We start from the raw sequence: 12177 nt of genomic DNA, 5'->3' as shown, positions 1-12177 counted from the left end.
CTATCTATCTATCTATCTATCTATCTATCTATCTATCTATCTATCCTTCTGACTTCCCTATTTGGCCCCCTAGTCTTATGCTGTGCCCCCCCCCATTTATGCATTTTTCACCTGTGGCCCCCTTGGAATATCCGGGGGGGGGCATATAGCCCCTGGTTGGGAAACACTGCTGTAGAGGGAGGTGAGGGGCAGATGGGGCTCATTAACTGGGGAGGGTAGCCTGACTAGGAGAAGGATAACTGATCCTAAATATCTGCTGCCTTGTGGGATATCTTTGGGAGAAGAAAAAGCTAGGGAATAAACCCTACACAAATCTGGAGTGGAGTCCCTTGTGTGCCTCCTTCCAGCAATTTCTGCAGCCAAGCTGGTGCCAAATGTATTTCTCTGCTTTGCATTGGACAACATCAAGGAGGCTGAGAGGCAGATCTTGTTGTCCGGGCAACCCAGGACCTTCATACACATTGCCTAGGCTTGTACACCAGGGACGTCACTTCAGTCTCCCAAGACAGATGGGTGCCAACATTGACCAAGCACTCATTTCAAACTTAAACAGAAAATTTTATTTGCATATTTTCTTTTACAGAGTCACTAGGGATCAAATTAATTGAAATTAATTATGGTGTATTCAGTGTGCACAACACAAACACAATGAAATAGGAATACATCATTTAATAAATTGATTGGATTAATTGATCTAAAACCTATTAATTGACTAAAAAGTTGCTCTGACGTTTTAAAAACTGGCAGGAGATTTTTAGAATATACAATTTTAAATTTAAGTACTACTAAAAACCAAAATTCTGTGTTTTTTTTACTTCAGAAGTATTTGATTGTGTTTGCACGTGAGTGAAAGCAATCAATCAATAATAATTTTTCTGTAACATACCAGACAACCTCTTTCCAAAGGTACACTACAATTAGTGCATGTATAGAAGTTTACAGCCAGGATAGTCCATCAGGTTGAAGCTGCCTGCACTAACAAGGAAATGTTCTGAGATGAAGTGATTGCATAATATTTCCCACTCCCATTTTTTTTAGCAAGCTGTGTGTGTGTCCCTAAAATAAGGTTCAAGTTTTGAGTATGAGATGGAGTGTGTGTGTGTGTGTGTGTGTGTGTGTAAGAAAGAGAACAGGAGGCACATGGACAATCCAGCAATTGCTGAAATCTGTGGTTGTTTGAAGGGGGATAGGGTGCACCATGCCAGTCCTCAGTCCTTGCCCATAATTAGCATTTGGACGCTGGAATAATATGAAATAAATTGCATCTATCCATAATTCCTTCGTTACCAGTGCTTCGTTGTTGGAGTTCCATTACTGCTTTATGATATGAACTCTTAAAAAAGCATCTTCATTCTTGTGTTCACACCCAAATTGTGATGCCCAACATCAAACTATTTTGCAATTCACAATTGTTTATTTTCCCTGCCACAAAATGAAAAGGTATTGTATTATTATAGCTACATGTTAAATTATATGGGGGAGGGGAATAATCTACTCACAGGTGTGTGTGTGTGGGGGGGGGAGTTTTGATGGTGATACGTGATCAGTTGGTACATGGCCAACCAATACCAAGTCCACTTTTCCTGCCTTTGGCTACTCTCATAACAAATGTGCTTAGGTGTAGAGCCCCGATTTTTAGTCCTTAGAGTTGCTTGGCATAAAATTACCTTATGAAAGTGCCAAAATATAGTGTGAGAGAGCATTCACATGTAATGCTAAGTCATGATTTAGCACTAGTGGATGAGCCTAAACACCTCCCAGACTCTGTGATCTTCCTCCTCCTCCCACCACCACCACTTGGCTTAAAGGAAGACTTTGGAATATTTTGCTTCATTGTTTCCTGAAAACTGGGAATTGTGGTTTAACATTAACTGTTATCAGTTTCAAAGCATGCCACATCCAAACAATGAGTTATAAAGCTGGTTTGTTGAAACAATCTGATTAGGCTCTGCAATAATCTCATCGTTGGGGCGCAGTATTCAACTAAGTTTTATTAAGAGTAAACCTACTGAAATTAAATAGAAAATTCTTTCCAGTAGCACCTTAGAGACCAACTGAGTTTGTTCTTGGTATGAGCTTTCGTGTGCATGCACACGAAAGCTCATACCAAGAACAAACTCAGTTGGTCTCTAAGGTGCTACTGGAAAGAATTTTCTGTTTTGTTTCGACTATGGCAGACCAACACGGCTACCCACCTGTAACTGGAACTACTGAAATTAGTGAATGTGAATAGGTGGTTCATTAATTTTAATAGCTTTACTCTGAGTAGAACTTAGTTGATTGCCACCCCTTATGTTAATATTGATGGGCTGTCTTGTGAGCTTCCAGTAATCCTCTGTACCCCTTCATCACACCGGCTCTGGCTAACCATCCACTCGGGACAACCATCCACTCCTGCAGATTAACATGGATATGGAAGACTCTGTGTTCCCATCAAACTCTGGTGTGCAAATGTAACCTCAGAGGCATGGGCTGTCATAAACGTTATTTATCACAGTAGTGCATACCAACCACCCTCCCCTTTCTCTTGTGATGGTGCAAGAAGCAAGAAGCATTTTTTTTTTTTTGGATGGGTGTAGAATCAATTATAAGCTATAGCATTAGGTTGTGGTTTATTTTTTTTTTAAAAAAGGAAGGGCCTAAGTTTACTTCTGTCCTCTTTGTCAGGATTTGCCTAATGCGCCTTCCGTTTAACAAATTGGACAGCTGGCACTTCCTCTGAAATATTTGAGGAGCCTTCCTTTAAGCAGTTTATGTGACGAGCCTTGAATAATTCATGCACGACAAATGATTAGACAAGCCCTCGTCTATCTGGCTGAATTATTCTGCATGTTTGCTGAAGCAGTAAAGCGGGAGAAGAGCATTTCCTCCTCCAGAGGGTTTTACAGTGGTAGTATTGACCCACCCCTGGTTATTGGGTTTCAGCCTTTTGTTGACATTGTTGTAAATGAAAGCGGCCTGGACAGGCCTTGAGCAGCTGGGGTTGGATAATTGTGAAGGATTCGCTGCTTGTTGCTGTTACCCTCAGTGTTTGTAGTGGGTTGTTTGCTTTGCCTTGTGTTGAACTGTTGACAAAAGCATTAGATACAAATGGGAACAAATAAAGTGGTGAGGTGCCAGGAGGGCTTGGCAGACATGGAGGTTTACAGGCTGACTGAAATGAGGGCTGTCGGCACTTAATCTGGATGGGAAAGTGTCTAGAAGGTGCCTAGGATGTTTGACTTATCTTTTCCCTGCTCCCTCTCTCTGTCCCCCCCCCCTTCAATTGCTGTTTGCAAACAAAGGTGTTAACAAAGCAAAGAAGAATTGCTTCTTCTTCCACTTCTGAACTGTATGTGTTTTACTTTGATGGAGTTCCTGCTGAGAGAATCTGGTTTGTGGCAAGGCAAGGGTTAAGCATTTAAGGGAGAGGAGGGGGAGTTGGGAAAGTGCAGGAGATGGAGGATTGGAGAGAAATGGGAGGTGCAGGATTAGACTACTATCCACCAGAATGGTATAGCCAGCAAAATTGAAGTCATTTACTGGAACGCTTTTAATTTGGTTTAAACAAAATGCTCTTTTGTATATTCAAATGGGGAGTAGCTCAGCTGTTGTGGAGCCAGAAAATTAATGGTATTTTTTAGTGAAATAGCAGAAAACCATGTCAACAACATAGCTGTGGATGATAATGCTGGAATTTTTATTCATGAGGAATTATCAATGCAGGTTACTGGACAGCATAGTGTGACTGCGAATGACTGAGCATGAGGAAGTGGCTGTCCTCCTGCAAAGACAGTTTCATTTAGCCTTCCGAAAGGAGGATGGGATTTTAATTCTCCCTCTTCCTTTCCTCCTATGCTTTGCAAAGTCAGAGGGGGCTGGTACAAACCCCCTGCAGGATTAGTTGGGTTTTCCTTCTGGGAGTTACGGAAGAAGCTCAGAGTGACAATTTCTTAGGAAAGTCAGTAGACCTGCTGGATTTCAAACGGCGCTGGGTGGTGTGAATAATGTGACAAAGGAGCAAATGTGCCTAGGGAGACCTATTTCCAGTAAAGGGGGTCTTTCTCTGAGAAAGCACCATAGAATTGTAGAGTTGGAAGGGACCCCAAGGGTCATCTACCCCAACCCCCTACAATGCAGGAATCTTAACTAAAAACATCCAGTGAAGGAGAGTCCACCACCATCTGAGGGAATCTGTTCCACTGTTGAACAGCTCTGGCCATCAGAACGTTCTTTCTGATGTTTAATTGGAATCTCCTTCCTTCTAACTTGAATCTGTTCGTTTGAGTCCTACCTTCCGGAGCCAGAGAAAGCAAGCTTGTTCCATCTTCCACGTGACAGCCCTTAAGATGACTATCATATCTCCTCTCAGTCTCCTCTTTACCAAGCTAAACGTACCCAACTCCCTCAACCGTTCCTCATAAGGCTTAGTTTCCAGACACTTGATCATCTTGGTTGCACCTGTCACTTCATCACCCTCAACTTGTCAATATCCTTCTTGTTTTTAAAAAAATATTTTTTATTCATTTTCAACAAATCCAAACAGTTAAAACATACTTACAATAACAAGGTTAAAGATACATAACCGACTACACTAACACACATACAAAGTTTTTATAATCATATCTTTCCTCACTTGATAACATGACTTCCTCAAATCCCTCTTTTTTAGATATTACAACATTTTTTTAAATACACTCTGAATTCACTCCAATCTTCCTCCACCGTCTCCTCCTTCTGCTCTCAGACTCGTCTAGTCATTTTGGCCAGTTCCATATAGTCCAACATCTTCATTTGCTATTCTTCTATCGTCGGAATGTCCTGTGTTTTCAAATTTTTGGCAAGTAGTAGTCTCGCAGCTGTTGTAGCATACAAAAAGAATCTTCTATTTTGGGGGGGCATTTCTTCCAATATTATTCCAAAGCCTTTCCCAATCCTCTAACATTATGTTGTGCCCTATATCTTTTGCCCATTATGTTGTGCCCTATGTCTTTTGTCTGTGCTCTTGCTAATGTATAGAGAGGGATCGGAAGTTGTCGGACTCTGACTCCTAGAATTTGGTAGATTTGAATGGCAAGTTGCAATAGCTTTGTTTCTGCAGAGGGTCACATGGACTCGAGTTCAAGTTTGTTTCTTCCTTGACATACAGTCAAGAGCAGTCTTAGCAGTGAGTCCTTAAGAAGCATAACTCCTGATCAACGCCACTGTCTCCTGGTATTTAAAAGGGGGGGGGGAGTTGGGCCTTGCCTCGTAAATAGTAATCACCCTTGAATTGCCATTGTAGTAGCATCTCGAGAAGCATCCCAAACTAGGATACACACTGCTCACATTTGAAGATAGATATCTAAGGATGTGGTTTCCTAGACAACCTTGATGAAATGTTAGCTTTTGCAAAGATCTAAACCCACACCAGAGACATTGTTATCTCCGTCCCTGCTGGGTAATTTGTACACTGCAATAGTTTGTTTGGAAACATGCCTGTTGTTCCTTAAAATGGTACTTAATGTTAGATTAGAGAACAGGAGCATCTCCCCCCCTTCTGTTTATATCATTTCATTTCTGAACCATTTAAAATGAAGAGCTTGAACATGTATAGTGTACAGAAAGCTTTCAAATGATATTTTTTAAAAATAGATAAATTTCAGCATGGAAATGTTAGGAATGGAGCCAAGAAGAAGAAAAGCTTTGCTCATTCCATACAGCTATAATGATAATATATTATATCCCCTTTCCCTGAAAGTGATTCTAACAGCTGAGTTGAGTCTGGTGAATTTAGGAGTGCATGCCAGAACACTGTTTTAGAGGGATTACTGTAGTCTGTTTTTAACAAAAATGAAATGTGGATTCTATTATGAAGGAAGTACTTACCCCGCCCCCCAAAATAGAGACTTCTCAATGTATCTAAAGAATAAAACAGAAGGTTGCATGTTTGAATAACAGTTATCACGCTTAACACATTGGCAGAATGTGGGAGAGCACTAGACAACGAAACCTGTTTTTCAGCTGTTCTAGTTTGAATTAAAAATTTATTGGCCACTCGTTGCTGACATTAAAACATTTCTAGCCAGACAGGCTTGATCATGCATTTAACATCTAAAAATTTAACTGAGCACTCTTTCTCCTACCAAGAATAGAAAGAGAAAGAGGCAAGAGCTGTTGACAGAACTGCAAAAATTTTAGGTGTAGGAAATCATGGCTTTTAAAAAAAGGCAAAATGGATATTTTAATATTGGGTTCCTTGGCAAATGGGATATGCAGGGTTATTAAATTATGGAGCACTCCTCTTCCCCACCTGTCGTTTCCAGGTGGAAATGGCCCAGTAGATTTCATTGCCACTGCCACACTCCGCATATGGGCAATGCCAAGTGATAAACTTCCTTTTTTTCTTTCAATCAACATTTCTAAAGCTAGGTTAAAAGTGCCACCATTACCAGTATTTACAAATAAGGAGGCTTATGTTGAAAATCTCCAGCATATTTTGAAGTAGGTATAAGGCTTGGCACCCTTTGAAAGTAAACTTCCCCTTCCCTGTGAAAGATTTGAAAACTATCCTCAAAGAAGATCAGTAGGATCAACTGCAAGCTATACAAGTAAATTTCTGTGAACTGCATGTAATTAAGAAATATCTGTAAATTCAACATATAATTGTTAGGAGATGTCAGGTTTTAAGAACCAATTACTTGTACATTTGGTGGAATTGTAGAAAAAAAATACTGAAAACAGGTTGTATGAGAGTTAAAAAGTACAGACATCAGCTAACTGTTAGGTTAAATACAAGGTGGCGTTGAAAAATAAAGCATTAAAATGTATGTACTAAAAGTGGTTAGAACAGACACTGAACAACAATGGGGAGAGGGGGAACCAATGTACTCAGGCCAGTCAAAATGGACCATATTGCCAGAAGCTCCTCCTGCATTGATGATGTGTAGGGACTGAATCATAGGAGACGCCCTTACTGTGTCCTCAGAATCTGATGGAGGTGCTCCTCAGCCCCATTCACAGAGCAGCTCCTCTGCTTTAATAAAGAGTGAGTCAAAAGAAATGCAAACAAAAGCTGGGAGTTGTCTTTCTCTGTCTCTGGGAATGTCCAGTGTGGTTTCCAGAACTGGTTCTGGAAGTGCAGCAGCCTCGCACCTGGTAGTCTTTCTCTCTGCCTTGGCCTGTAACCTCCCAGCCAGAGGTAAATTCACCATTCTTCTTAGCTTCTGTTGGGTTGTATCCCTGCCCAACAAGGAAAAGGATATGCTGGTTCTTTGAAGGTAGAAGCTGCACCTTCTGCAAAGCTCCCTTCTCTGAGGATGTATAGTCAACTCATCACAGCAGGTCTTCAAGAGTTACGGATCTTGCCTTCTCTAGTCTATGCCTTTCACCACATGAAATTGCTCCGTTGGATGAAATTGAGCGGATAAAATGATGGCGAAGATTTCTTTGTTGCTGCCACAGGAAAGACCAACAGTGTGTTCTTACCTGTGCTGAGTCATATTCATTATGAATCTTCTCCCATTTACATTCCAGTCATTGACCCTGCCACTTCATTACCCTTAGTTTCCCGGAATCTCAGGAAGCCAACATGGCTTCACAATTCGGTCAGGGGCATTTGGGAGACAGCATTTAACTTAGCAAGCCCTGAGAGCAGTAGTGTTCCACCCACCCATAGCTCTGTGGCGTTTCTGTGAATACTTGAGGGGGTTTCTGAGGGTCATTTGCTATTGTAAACAGAACAATTCTCTATCCCATTCTCTTATGAGATGCATGATAACAACTGCCAGTTGAAAAGCATAAAATGTGGTAGGGTTCAGCTATGCTCAGGTGTGGTTTATATGATAGAGTCTGGTGATCCTTGTTTCATAATACATATTTGGTCTCATGACTGAGCCCATCCTTTTAAATTACCGGTACTGACCTGGAAGAGAATGTCCCTTGGCTTAGTTTTGCTGCATTATCCTCTGCACTGCAGCCCTAGTGACCTTCTCTCTCACAGTGTTCTGGGGATCTACATTCAGGGCATGACCTCATGCCACATTACCAGAAATTAGAAACAAGGAAGTAGATAATGGTTGTTTATATTGTCCTTTGCATGAATACAGTTGGTTCTGAATAGGCATTTTTACAGCCTAATCCTGTGCATGGGGACTGTGAAGGAAGTTCCACGGAGTTCAATGAGACTTACACCCACTTCAGGGTAGATAAGATTGCAGCTTTAGTAAATGTTTTAGTAAGGACACAGGTGGCGCTGTGGTCTAAACCACGAAGCCTAGGGCTTGCCGTTTGGAAGGTCGGCAGTTCGAATCCCCGCGACGGGTTGAGCTCCCGTTGCTCGGCCCCAGCTTCTGCCAACCTAGCAGTTCGAAAGCACGTCAAAGTGCAGGTAGATAAGTAGGTACCGCTCCGGCGGGTAGGTAAACGGTGTTCCCGTGCGCTGCTCTGGTTCGCCAGAAGCGGCTTAGTCATGCTGACCACATGACCTGGAAAAACTGTCTGCGGACAAACGTCGGCTCCCTCGACCAGTAAAGCAAGATGAGCGCTGCAACTGGACCTAACGGTCAGGAGTCCCTTTACCTGTACCTTTAAGACACATCAGCCTTTCTTAATTTCTGCTTGAAAACTCAAGATGGTCACAACCTTTGGACCTTGTGTTTTTTCTCCTGAAAGATGTTCTGTACCTCCATTACATTAAAATAGGTGCCAGTTGCCAAAACACCTTGCAAAATGACTACTGAAAGAGTTTCCAAACTTCTCTGCAATGAGGTTTATTTTAAAAAAGGAAGTTGTTCTGTAGTTGTCCCTGTTTGTTCTTACTGATACAACACTTCACTTCCATCTCCCTTCTGTGCCATTGCTGCTATCTCCTCCACAGTCCAAGTCCTTTTTTTCTGGAATAATTAAATCAGACTAGCTACTCTGCCTGGTTTTTCCCTTTCAAATGCTAATAAAAAATTCTGATTTCATCCCAACATAAATTTTATAACTTTTGTTTGTTTGTTTATCCAGTGTGTCTCTTGTGCCCAAATGTTCAGTGTTTATCTGAAAACATAAAGATGCATCCCAGCTCAGTCGTGAGCTCTTAGTCTCTGTCAACCTCAGTTTATCATCTGTGAGTGTTGAATATTAACTTTTCTCTCTCAATAGTTGTGGGGCAATATCCACCAGAAAATAAAGAAGATGCCCATAGCTAGTTCAAAATTGGTCACCAAAACCAAGACTAGATATAAAATTTCAGCCACATCAATATTCTGCTTACTATTTTTTATATTCCTAGAACAGTAGTTTGAAATGCAACACAAACATTAAAAAAAATTGTTTAAAGAGAAGTGAGTCCACAATTTTTTCCATTCTTCAACCTCTTTAAATGCTCTCTTGATATATCCACTGAATGTATTCAGAGTGGCAGTTTAGGTCCCTTTGCATTCCCGTCCCATGGCACTTTCCCATGGCAATCCTTCATTGCCATGAAGAGAAGTGGTTGGTTGTCTGATGGGTGAATGGCATGGAGAACTCTGCTCACATTAGCACAGTAACGCAAAAGGCTGGAATTCTGGCCATTTGCTATGGTTTGCTAAAATCCAATGCAATGCAGACAGAACTGGGGAAGAGATCATAACTTTGGGGTAGAAGAGCACATGTATTGCATACGGAGAGTCCCAGTTTCAACTCCCAACACATCCGGTTAAAAAGATCAGGAATTGGCTGATAATGGAATGCCATTCATTACACCCTGGAGAAATGCTGCCAGTGAAAGCAGACAACATTGGGTGGTCAAAAGGCCTTTCCGTGTTCCTATTTCTGCATGCCCCTTTGCAACTCTTAAGATTGCCTCTGCTTGTGGTAGCTGCAACATACTCTCAACACAAGCAAATGGAACCCATACCTAGGTAGGTTCATGCTAACTTGCTTTGAAACAACTCGGGAACTGCATGGAGGTTGTGGACTCTCCCTCATTGAAGCTTTTAAAGCAGAGGTTGGATGGCCATCTGTCTTTGATGCCTTCGCAATTCCTGCATTGATATGACCCTGGGAGTCCCTTTTAGCTCTATAATTCTATGCCTTTAGATTCACAAATATGTTTATTCTATCTACCTGCTAAGACTTTCAGAAATGCCAGGAACCTCTTTTGTGCCTGATCATTGTCCTTCCTAGAAGTCACACTCTTACATCTCCACCACCACCTCTAAGAGTCTTCCTTCTTTAAGAAACCATGGTTTATGGGTTGTATATTTATCCTAAACTTCTCTTGCTGCAATACAGCTGCTTTCATGCTTGCATGGAGACCTTTGTGTGCAATATTGTACTGTATTTTTAATTCTAAGCAATCTTTGGTATTGTCTGTCTGGAACAAATACTTCCTTCATTGCCAAGATACGGAAGAGTCTATACAGTTATTTTCTCTGTCTGTATTCATCTTCCTACTAAGAAAGGCCTTTTATCATACCCCGTGCCTTTATCTTTATCAGCCTTCCCATGATGCTATTCCAGTGATCTTTCCCCTAAGCGTTGCTGCTGTGCTCTTCATTTTCCTTCACTGACTGTACTTGAGCATGGTTGGTTACTTTCACCCTCCATTGACCCTTGTAGGTTCAGTAGCAGCTAGGCCTCACCTGTGTTAGATCCCCTTAGTCAATGATTGCAGAGGAAGCTGTATGTTAAAGGATTAATTTTAAACTTCCACCTGTGTAGCGCAAGGTAGCTGCCCTTGCTGTTGCTTTAAACACCTGTTAAGCTCGCCTTTGTGCACTTGTGAATCAGGAGGGGCCAGAGACTCAGCAGCCCATGCTGACAGAATTATGCTGCAAAATTGGCTGGTACTTTTGACTTCCATCGTGTAACCTGATCTGTCTGTACAAATGCTCTGTGTGTGTGTGTGTGTGTGTGTGCGTGCGTGCTTGTGCGCGTGTTTAACTGCACACATTGAAGCGAACCTGCAGACAGCTTAGCAAGACCCTCCAAATTAGTTAAATGTTTATATATCGCCAGCCTTACAACTATGATTAAGCATTTACGCTTTCGGCTTTCCTTTTCACAGCACTCTGCTTTGTTTTAGGTAAGAATAGTCTAATTAGTTCAGTTTGCTGTTTATGGGTAAACAAAATGGCCTGCGTAGCCTGATATCTCATGTCTGGCGATAAATTAATAGCCAGGGTTTTTTTTGTTTTTTTTTAAGTGAGAGCTGCTGATGTGCTTCTGAGGGCAAGTTGTTCCAAGGGTGACTGAGTAAATAAGACTACTGTATATACTTCTATTTTTTTAATATAATCTTTTTATTTTTATTTTTGATACAAGCATCAACCACAAAAAACACAAACAATAAAAACCATAACAACCATAATAACACAGTTTGACAATTCAAATTTAAATACACTGATATACCTATGACTACACCTTTTTTTTTACAACACTGTTTCCCCACCTCTCTCGCCTCCCTCTACCTCCCACCTCTGTCCGCCTTATCACTTAAATATTCATTCCAGATTTCTTCATATTTATCCATTCTTAATTTGCGACGACATGCAATTCGTTCATATGTAGCTAACCTGTCCATATTATCAATCCATGTGCTCAATTGAATCTTTTTACGGCTTTTCCAATTCATCAAAACAAGTTTTTTTGCTTCTAATATAGCATGGTACATCCATTTTTTTTGACCCCCTGAAGTCTCCCACGTTTCCGGAATATAATTTAGAATTAAATTTACAATAAGACTACTGTATATACTTCTATTAAATTTGAGGCAGCGATACAGAACCTGCAGTTCTTCAAATGGTGTTGGACTCCAGCTCCCATCACCCCTGACTATCAGCCATGCTGGCTGCAGCTGATGGAGCTGGAAACGTGAGTCCGGACAAATCTGGAGGGCCATAGGCTCCCCCACACTGTTTAATGTATCCTAAGCTGCATTCTGCTTCTACTGATTCCTCCCACCCCTTTTCTCTCTTTTCCTGGGGACTAAGAAATCCCATCATTAGAAGACCTGTGCAAGGGCTTCTGCTTGTGCAGTGGGGCTTTCCTCCCTCCCTGCATCCCATGTACTCCCACAATTGGCTCTCAAGGGGTCGTTTGAACCCCCAGAACGGCATGCAGGCAGAAAGGAGGAACTGATCCATCTGGCAAGTTGATATGCTTCTGCAGATGGAACGTTCAACACAGCATAGTGTTGGCTTTGACCCTCTAGGCTTCCACCCTCTAGGCTTTAACTATTCAATT

The 12177-nt window shown here is 41.5% G+C and overlaps 1 protein-coding gene across 9 annotated transcripts in view; it reads left to right on the top strand.

Annotated features, from left to right (window-relative positions):
- The window catches only part of TLE4 (TLE family member 4, transcriptional corepressor), a 138574-nt gene that overhangs the window by 102170 nt on the left and 24227 nt on the right, over positions 1-12177 (top strand). The gene's annotated exons all lie outside the window — the stretch shown is intronic.

Source organism: Lacerta agilis, chromosome 11 (assembly GCF_009819535.1).
Source record: "Lacerta agilis isolate rLacAgi1 chromosome 11, rLacAgi1.pri, whole genome shotgun sequence".
Classification (NCBI taxonomy): domain Eukaryota; kingdom Metazoa; phylum Chordata; class Lepidosauria; order Squamata; family Lacertidae; genus Lacerta; species Lacerta agilis.
The sequence above is the reverse complement of the archived record's forward strand: the minus strand, read 5'-3'. Positions and strand labels throughout refer to the sequence as shown.